Source organism: Nicotiana tabacum, chromosome 6, assembly GCF_000715075.1.
Source record: "Nicotiana tabacum cultivar K326 chromosome 6, ASM71507v2, whole genome shotgun sequence".
Lineage (NCBI taxonomy): Eukaryota > Viridiplantae > Streptophyta > Magnoliopsida > Solanales > Solanaceae > Nicotiana > Nicotiana tabacum.
This window is the reverse complement of record NC_134085.1, coordinates 30,585,546-30,595,637: the sequence shown is the minus strand read 5'-3', so window position 1 is coordinate 30,595,637 and position 10,092 is coordinate 30,585,546. Positions and strand designations below refer to the sequence as shown.

At 35.4% G+C, this 10,092-nt stretch overlaps 1 long non-coding RNA gene across 2 annotated transcripts; it reads right to left on the bottom strand.

The window, feature by feature from the left end:
* Window positions 1–614: 614 nt before the first annotated feature.
* On the bottom strand, window positions 615–8,610 carry LOC107806564 (uncharacterized). Of its 2 annotated transcripts, none has more exons than XR_012710289.1 (3): window positions 8,317–8,610; window positions 1,844–7,097; window positions 615–963 (listed from the first exon to the last, which is right to left on the bottom strand). It is a non-coding gene; the product is annotated as an uncharacterized LOC107806564 (long non-coding RNA). The 2 variants fall into 2 exon arrangements; XR_001652690.2 differs by having other exon boundaries at window positions 2,368–7,097.
* Window positions 8,611–10,092: the final 1,482 nt, after the last annotated feature.

The following is a 10,092-nucleotide window of genomic DNA, read 5'->3' as shown; positions in this document are numbered from 1 at the left end:
CCTCAAGGTCGATTCCGGAGCTCAGCTGTGAACTATCGAAGGTGGTCGAAATATGGCTAACAGTTATAGTAAAACCAATGAAGGCTATTTATGGCCAATTATAAGCGATAAATGATGAACAATAATAAAGATAATAAATGTAAGCAATGATATCAAGAGAATGTGTTAGAGAGCAAAGCAAATGTTCTTCTATATTTCGTGTGAGCAACTGAAGCAACAGGGGTTTACAAAATGACAAGGATCCCCTTTATATAGGAGGGGTATCCCAACATAGTACAAAATACATTAATGACAAAGATTTAGGGATGGGACATCTAGATGACGCCCTGATTTGGGTTTAGAGTAGTCCACCAGGCTTTGTCAGTCCTAGCCGTTACCTTGGGAACTCCCCATTTCTACCATTACCGTAATCATTACTGCCTCGAGGTCGACTGTCGACGACCCTCGAGGGAGGATACTCGGCCGTGGTCTAGATCCTTCGATGTGATCTTCCCAAGTGCCTTAATAGCAAGAAATTGGACCCACCGATTTCACCGTATACAATAATATATATTTCTTATTATACTTTCATTGGCAAATGGGTCAAGAGGGATGTCATGGGCTAACCAGAATAAAAATAAGGGAATAGTCAATATAGAACGACCCAACCTGACATAAAAACTTATACATGTGACATACGGGCCTATAAGGCCAACATGATCATTTGTAAACTCAAAACATAGGCCGGCAAGGCCATACATGTGTTCGTATTCATTATATCTATCTACAAGCCTCTAAGAGTACATACTTATCACAAACGTCGGGGCAGGGCCCCGCCATATCAAACAATACACGTCTATATCATACTGACAAAATAAGCAACTCCGGAGCAAATGGAGCGCACCAACATCTTTCGCTTATCTGATGGCCTACTTGAAGGACTCGACCTGTCTATCGGAACCTTCGAGCATGAACGCGGCGTCCCTAGGCAAAAGGGACGTCAGTACAAATAATGTACCGAGTATGCAAGGAATGAAAATCAGTAAATAATAGACAATAGACATGAGCGAAACATGGAATAAAGGACTCGACTTGTAAGTCTGGATAACTCTGTAAATCATGTAATACTTATAGTGTCATGCATATACATATGAATGTCATGTCGTGCATAGGTACATGTGTTCATAACATCATCAAATCTCTGAGGGCATCCTATCATATCATCTCGGCCACTGTGGGCAAAATCATGACTCGCATACCAGTTGATCAGGTGGTGGTGCGTATATAATGCCATAACCTTTCCCATATACATACATATACATACATATATATATATATATATATATATATATATATATATATATATATACATATATATATATATATATATGCATATGAATATCATGTCGTGCATAGGTACATGTGTTCATAACATCATCAAATCTCTGAGGGCATCCCATCATATCATCTTGGCCACTGTGGGCAAAATCATGAACGCATACCAGTTGATCAGGTGGTGGTGCGTATATAATGCCATAACCTTTCCCATATCCCATATACATATATATATGTATATATGCATATGTAATGCCATATGGTCATGGTTTAATGTGCATGTATAAATGCATGAAATGCATATGAAATACGTTAATAAAACCTCTTGGTACGAATGATAGTAAACCTAAGACGCAAGTAGCTCATACTAGTACAAACAAGACAGTTGAAAGGTGAAATAACAAGAAGAAGGCTAATATCTGCTAAAAATGGATGCAATCATGGACAGACGTGTGGAAAACAGATGCAACTCTTCGATTAGTGTAGCAAATGAGGCTAGAAACTCAATATATTTAGAGAGTAAGTTTACTTGTACAAATTTGTTGCTCTTAGATTCTCAGGTTTCTCATACTATATAATGCTTTGCTGCACCTTCGGAAATTTTAAAACTTTATTGGAGGCGTACACAAAGGTAAACCATGTGAACAACTGAAGATTTATGGGGAAAAAGGAGCAAAAAAGGAAGAAATCATACTAAACAATCTTTATGTGATACTCCTAATTCTTTTCAGACACTTACTGGTAATTGAGTGATTTAGAAAGTTTTAACTTCTTATATTGGTGAGTGAATTGGCCTCCAAAAGGAAAAAACAAAAAAAAAACAAAAACACCCCTGATAAGACCATTATGCCCCTGATTAATATCACGAAATAACTTTTATCAACTTATATATTTGCTGGGACCCATGAACAGACGATAGAATAATAAAACATATGGAGAATGAAGAATATAAGCATCCCTAGCATTTCTACGAATAGAGTCATTTATGGAAATTGTGCATTTGCTCGTTTTGTTTGTGTCGTATATATCATGCCAAAAGAAAAATGGAATAACCTTAACATAGCTGAGTCGATTCTCTTGATAATCCCTCTAACACACGTTAATTGCCGAAACATGGAACAAGTCATATAAAAAGCTCAACGCAATCACACTGCTCAAAGAAAATCTTGGCCGAAACCTTTCCATCCCCAAAATGACGTTTCTAATGTAATTTGGATAAGAAACTCTTGGATAACGTTTCTATTCCTATTCTTATTAATTGATGAAGATTTTTATAAACCTCACGTTACTTATCAGTAAAGAGACCAAAATGGCTCAGACTAGTTTTTCAGTCCATGAATTGGTACTTGTTTATCCAAAACTTTGTACGTGTAAACAAGTCATTTTATGCCTTATGACTCATCAAGCCTATTAGTGCCATTTTGGCTTAGATTGATGCCAAGTAGCATCCCCAAAAAGGATCTTTATCTACTTAATTATAATTATCCCGTCAGTTAATCAATTATCTACATAATTAAGAATTACCTCAAATTACTTAAAATACTACTCACTTTTAACACACTTTATACACTTTACTATCACGGTCATACGGTACCATATAAAATAAATACATATACTATTATTTTATTAAAACATCCATGTAAAAAATGTATATATTTTCTCAACTTCTAATTTTCCTAATCTCATATAAAGAGTACAAATTTTCCTACGCTTAATTCTTAAAATGGTAAAAAAGATAATTTTCTTTTATTTCTTATGAAAAAATAATTTATATCTTTACAATAAAGAAAATCTCATAAACTTTCTCATATTATGTGTATAATTTAAAACATATCCGAAAGTAGTAATATTAATAATTATATAAAATTATATTTTTCAAACTTTCTCTTTAAAAAAATGTTTCACTCAAAATGCCATATCAAATATATCCATAATGGTATCAAGGTTGTTAAACTTACACGGTGTAACATCATTTCTCCCTTTAGAACATTCGTCCTCGAATGTTAACTCTTAGAGATTTACAAAATTTTCACTAGGGTCTCCTCAGTAAGTTAAACTAAAACCCAAACTATATCTGAAGCCTCGACTATTCACATCCTTTCGTATTTGAGCAAGTCATATCTTCCTCACCTTTTCCTTACTTACCTTTCAATCATCGCATTGTATCTTCTATTTGTTTTCATAACCTCCCTTCTAAATAGGTATAATTCACGTCCATAAGTTGAAGCTATATTATAATACTTGCACCTCTAGTGTATACACAATCCGGTTGGAGCTTCGTACTGACTTCTTATGAGGTTGGTACTTTTCTAACAGACTTTATCGTAGGGTCGTTATAGAATATGGTTGTTATAATATCTCTCTTGCACCTCTGATACTAAGAATGATTCTGCAATATTCTCAATCACGATGTCCATAATTTCTTGGGTCCAATAATCAAACTCCTGATTTACTTAGGTAATGTAATTCTTTAGTTTCCTCTTCCCTCTGATCAACCTTTATGTAGGCTTAAGCTATCTTTCAATCTGCAGCTCATGATGTTAGTTATTACTTTAGCCCTTCAAGGACGCTTTGGAATACCCATGATTCAATCTTCTAACAATTCGGTCCTTTATCTATGACCTGGGCTCAATTCTTTCATTTAACTTAAACAAAAATCTTCTACGGCTATATGATGGTCAACATATATGTTGCATGAATAGTACTCCGAACTCATAAGTGTGTTCATAACGTAACCAACTCTAGATCATTAATCGAATAATTCCTTCCATTCCTTCTCAGCTTTCTTTAAACGTATGTAATTACTTTTCCTGGTCTTTTTGCCCCCTATTTGCGCGCATACTTAGCTTGTATTAGTGCCTACACAAATTGAAATTCCATACAACTCATATGATCTTGAATATTACTTCTGATTTTACTTCCATGTTTATTAGCCACGGTAGGTGCCATTTTCTTATGGAGTGCATATAATGTTGTTATGAGACTGTTGTTACATGACCATTTCCTCTTCAGGTCACTGTGCTTAGGTCGAAGCCTTCTTCCTTATTTCCTCAGCTAGTTTTTCATTTTAATACTGCGGGAGACCTTCTAGCTCTTATAAAGGTGCAAGCTGGTTATATCGTTTACCCGACAGAATTTTTGATGTTTGTACTCACCTTAAATTATCCTTAGTTACTTACCTTTCCGTCCTTGTGCTTGTAGGGTTGCTTCTAAATTAATATTTTGACTGTCTTCCCAGTAACATTCTCTTTTATTTCAGTAATACTCATATGGTATCTTTAACTACCCCAACTTATATCTTAATACTTCTCAAGGATCACGATGTCATATCTGCGAGACTGAATTCCCCATGTTGGGGTTTACTATGTTTATCTTGCACGATCTATTGATTTTTCTGTATCCTCTTGTCTAGCCATAACTAGGCTCTTCCTGAATCAATTACTAACTACTCGTTGGCCCATCCTTATAACAATATTCCGCGTAATCTTTTTTGAGTTATTTCTTTTGTCTTAACTTACCTCTCGCATTGGCTCCTTATTCATCAATAACATCTCGGGAAGGAACCCTCACTTCCTCTTATTGATGCCATGTTTGCATAATGTTCTAGAATCGTAGCATATTTGTAGGCTTTGAATAAGTGCAATCTCATCCCTTTTTCATTTTATCACATTATTCCTTTACCATTGCATAATTACTAGAACCACTTAATTCTGACTTAATGCCACATCACTCCATATTCCCCCCTTTAGAGGAGTACTAATATTTAGCGCTATGACGATCTACCTATAGATATTTTGCCTCTTTATATTTGGCGTCTTATCACATTATTGATGACCCTTACTCGCCTTGCGGTGATCCTTCTGTACCTCGGATAACAACTTTCCTTACTCGTGAGGGTGACACTTAGTATAGCTGGCACATACAGTCCCTTAAGCTTAACTTTGCTCACATTGCTTGCTTTAGGGAAGCATCTTCTTGAATGACCTTCTCTAAATTTCTTATGAATCTTTTTTTGTTGTCCATTCTATTATCGTTAGAACGCAATCTAAAATTCTTATGATGCCGATCATTATCAAATTACTCAATCCCTAATTCATGTTTAGCTCACCTTGTTCACCAGCCCATACTAATTTCTATTACTTTGGGGTCTAAATTTTCTTTCTAGCAGTCGCGTTGGAGTCATGAACTTATTTCTCAAAATGAGGATACAACCTTATGGCCTATACTCTTTTGTTTTCTCCAGGCCTGGAACCCCTCATCTTTTTCTTCCCTCGATTATAGACTATGTAACACTGTCATTTCATTTTTCTTCCACGTTGTCATCCATGTATCATATCTCAATCATAATGATTCACTAACTCTCTTCTTATTTCCCCTAATATGTATGTCTATCACTTTATTCTGAAAAAACGAACAAGATATTCCTTTGCTCTTAGCTCCCCTTGCTTCATCCATTAGCTCTTCGAGTTGCCTAACATTCTCTCTCTACTAGGGACGAGAGCCATACTAAGATAATACTTACCCCTTTCAAGGCTTCCAGTTCCTATCTTTGTAATACTCATATCTAGTCGTACTATTTTAGAGTGCACCATCTGGGTGCCTCACAAGAAGATCTATTAGCATATTTGCACAATCCTTCAGAAATGTCTACTAACGCAAACATTCCACCCCCATTTTTAGTTCACTCTAACCTTAGATAGATCTTGATATCCGACTTTCTGTTATACTACTTGTGTTAACTTCCATAGGACATAAATGAGATGGGTGTGGCCATTTTTACATACCTCAACTACCGTTGAAGGTAACTCAAAATACTTATATCTCCCATCCTTAATGGTAAATAATGATAGTCTTCATTAACTGGGCGCCTTGTATCCTTCTTCACCTTGCTTTTTCTACTTGTTGAGACTTGTACTATCTTCTAAATCTCTCATTGCCTTTCACCATAAGGGTAGATAGATATTCTTGCCTTAAGGCTCTTTATCAAAAGGCTTACACGTCTTAGTACACACATGATCTACTGAAGACCTTACATTTTCTCATCAGAAGCATCATGAAAAATCGAGTTCCTCTGACTCAACCCTTCCATATCCGCATTCAATCTCTTACCAACTGGAGGTACCGTCATATTATGGATACAATAAAAGATAGGAGTTTGAATTCTTATAAATGAGCTCTACCACACTATCTAGAGTAAGAAGAAAGAGTGACAGTCCTAAATGCCTTGTAGCCTCCTACTTATAAGTGTGGTGCATGACACACCCATAAAGAAGAGTCTACTAGACACGACTTGTAGAGTTCCTAAGACAGAATTGCTCTGATACCACTTTTGTCACGACCCAAACCTATGGGCCGCAATGAGCACCCTGTACCTTACTCAACCGAGTACCAACATAACATATCTTACTTATTGTACTTTCATTAGCAAATGGGCCAAACGGGTCGTCATGGGCTCACTAGAATAAACAAAAAAGAATACTCAATATAGAACGACCCAACCTGACGTAAAAACTTATACATGTGACATACGGTCCTATAAGGCCAACATGATCATTTGTAAACTCAAAACATAGGTCGACAAGGCTATATAAGAATTCGTATACATGACATCTGTCTACAAGCCTCTAAGAGTACATACTTACCATAAAGGTCGGGACAGAGCTCCGCCATACCAAACATTACACGTCTAAATCATATTGACCAAACAAGCAACTCTGGAGCAAATGAAGTGCACCAACATCTTTCGCTGATTTGATAACCTACTTGGAGGACTCTCGACCTGTCTATTGGAACATGCGGGCATGAAACGCAGTGTCCCCAGGCAAAAGAGACATTAGTACAAATAATGTACCAAGTATGTAAGTAGTAAAAATCAGTAAATAATATACAATAGACATGAGAGAAACATGGAGTAAAGGACTCGACATGTAAGTCTTGATAACTATGTAAATCATGTAATACTTATATTGTCATGCATATGCATATGAATATCATGTCGTGTATAAGCACATGTGTTCAGAACATCATCAAGCCTCTGAGGCCATCCCGTCATATTATCTCGGCCACTGTGGGCAAAATCAACAACGCATACCAGCTGATCAGGTGGTGGTGCATAAATAACGCCATAACCTTTCCCATATCCCATATCCCATATATATATATATATATATATATATATATATATATATATATATATACGCGTATATAACGCCATCTGGTCATGAGTCAATATACATATATAAATTCATGAAATGCCTATAAAATACGTTAATAAAATCTCTTGGTACAAATGACAGTAAACCTAAGACGCAAGTAGCTCCTACTAGTACAAACAAGATAGTTGGAAGGTGAAAGAACAGGAAGAAGACTAATAGCTACTAAAAATGGATTCAATCATGGACAGACGTGTGGAAAACAGATGCATCTCTTCGATTAGTGTAGCAAATGAGGTTGGAAACTCAATATATTTAGTGAGTAGGTTTACTTGTACAAATTTGTTGCTCTTAGATTCTCAGGTTTCTCATACTATATAAACCTTTGCTGCACCTTAGGACATTTTAAAACTTTATTGGAGGTGTACACAAAAGTAAACCATGTGAACAGCTGAAGATTTATGGGAAAAAGGAGCAAAAAGGAAGAAATCATACTAAATATTCTTTATGAGATACCTCCTAAATCTTTTCAGACACTTACAGGTCATTGAGTGATTTAGAAGTTTTAACTTCTTATCTTGGTGAGTGAATTGGCATCCAAAAGAAAAAAAAAACACCACTGGTAAGACCATTATACCTCTGATTAATATCCTGAAACATTTTTTATCAACCTACGTATTTTTTGAGATCCATGAGTAAATGATAGAATAATAAGAAATATGGGGAGTCAAGAATATTAGCATCTCTAGCATTTCTACGAATAGAGTCATTTATGGAAATTATCCATTTGCTCGTTTCGTTTGTGTCATATAGATTATGCCAAAAGAAAGAAGGGATAGCATTAACATACCTGAGTTAATTCTCTTGACAATCCCTCTAACACACATTAATTCCGACGAAACATGGAACAAGTCATATGAAAAGCTCAACGCAATCACGTCCTCAAAGAAAATCTTGGTCGAAATCTTTCCATCCCCAAAAAGATGTTTCTTGATTTGGATAAGAAACTCTTGGATAACGTTTCTATTCCTATTTTTATGAATTGATGAAGATTCTTGTAAACCTCACGTTACTTATCAGTAAAGAGATCAAAATGGCTTAGCCTAGTTTTTCAATCCAAGAATTGGTAGTTGTTTATCCAAGAATTTGTACGTGTAAACAAGGTATTTCATGCCTTATGACTCTTCAAGCCTATTAGTGCCATTTTGTCTTAGATTGATGCCAAGTGGCAGCCCCAAAAAGGATCTTTATCTACTTAATTATAATTATCCCCACAATTAATTAATTATCTACATCATTATGAATTACCTCAAATTACTTAAAATACTACCCACTTTTAACATACTTTACTATCATGGTCATGTGGTATCATATAAAAATAAATACATATACTATTATTTCATTAAAACATCCATGTAAAAAAATGCATATATTTTCTCCACTTTTAATTTTTCTAATCTCATATAAAGAGTATAAATTTTCATACGCTTAATTCTTAAAATGGTAAAAAATATATTCTTCTTTTATTTCCTGTGAAAAAATAATTTATATCTTTACAATAAAGAAAATCTTATAAACTTTCTCATATTATGTGTATAATTTAAAATATATTCAAAAATAGTAATATTAATAATTATATAAAATCATTTTTTCAAACTTTCTCTTTACAAAAATGTTCTACTCAAAATACCATATCAAATATATCTATAACGGTATAAAAGTTGTTAAACTTATGGGGTGTAACACTTTCTAACTCCAACCACCTCCACTGTGTCAAATTCTAATCCTCCTTCTTGAATAGGTGTTGAAGACGTTGATGATACGTATACACCTCACAAGACATGCCATATAAGTAATGTCTCCAAATCATGAGCGCGTGCACAATACCTGCTTACTCCAAATCATGTTCTAGATAGTTCCTCTCATGGGGCTTCAACTAGCGCGATGCATATGCAATCACCCTACCGTCCTGCATCAACACATACCCAAGACGAACAAACGAAGCATCACAATAAATAGTATACATCCCCAAACATGTGGCAACAATAAAAATAGAGTTGTAGTCAATAAGGTCATGAGTTTCTAAAAGCTCTCCTCATACTCGTAGACTATTTGAATAAAGCACCCTTATAAGTCAACTTAGTCAATGGAGCTGATATAGATAAGAAAACATTCCACAAAGTGATCATACTAACCAGCCAAACCTAGGACACTTCTGATATCTATAGTGGTAGAAGGTCTGCGTGAATTTTCAGCTGCCTCAATGTCACGACCCAAATCGATGGGCCACAACGAGCACGTGGTACCTTACTCAACCGATTACCAACATAACATATCTTCCGTATCATACTATCATAGGTAAATGAGCTGGAGAGGCTATCGTGAGATAAGTAGAATAAACATGAGAGGATACTCGACATAGAACGACCCAACCTGATATAGAAACTTACATACGTGACATATGGGCTTATAAGGCCAACATGATCATTTGTAAAGTCAAAACATAGGCCGACAAGGCCATACAAGTATCCATATACATGACATATGTCTACAAGCCTCTAAGAGTACATAAGTATCATAAAGGTCAGGGTTGGGACCCACCATACCAATCACTACATGTCCTAAT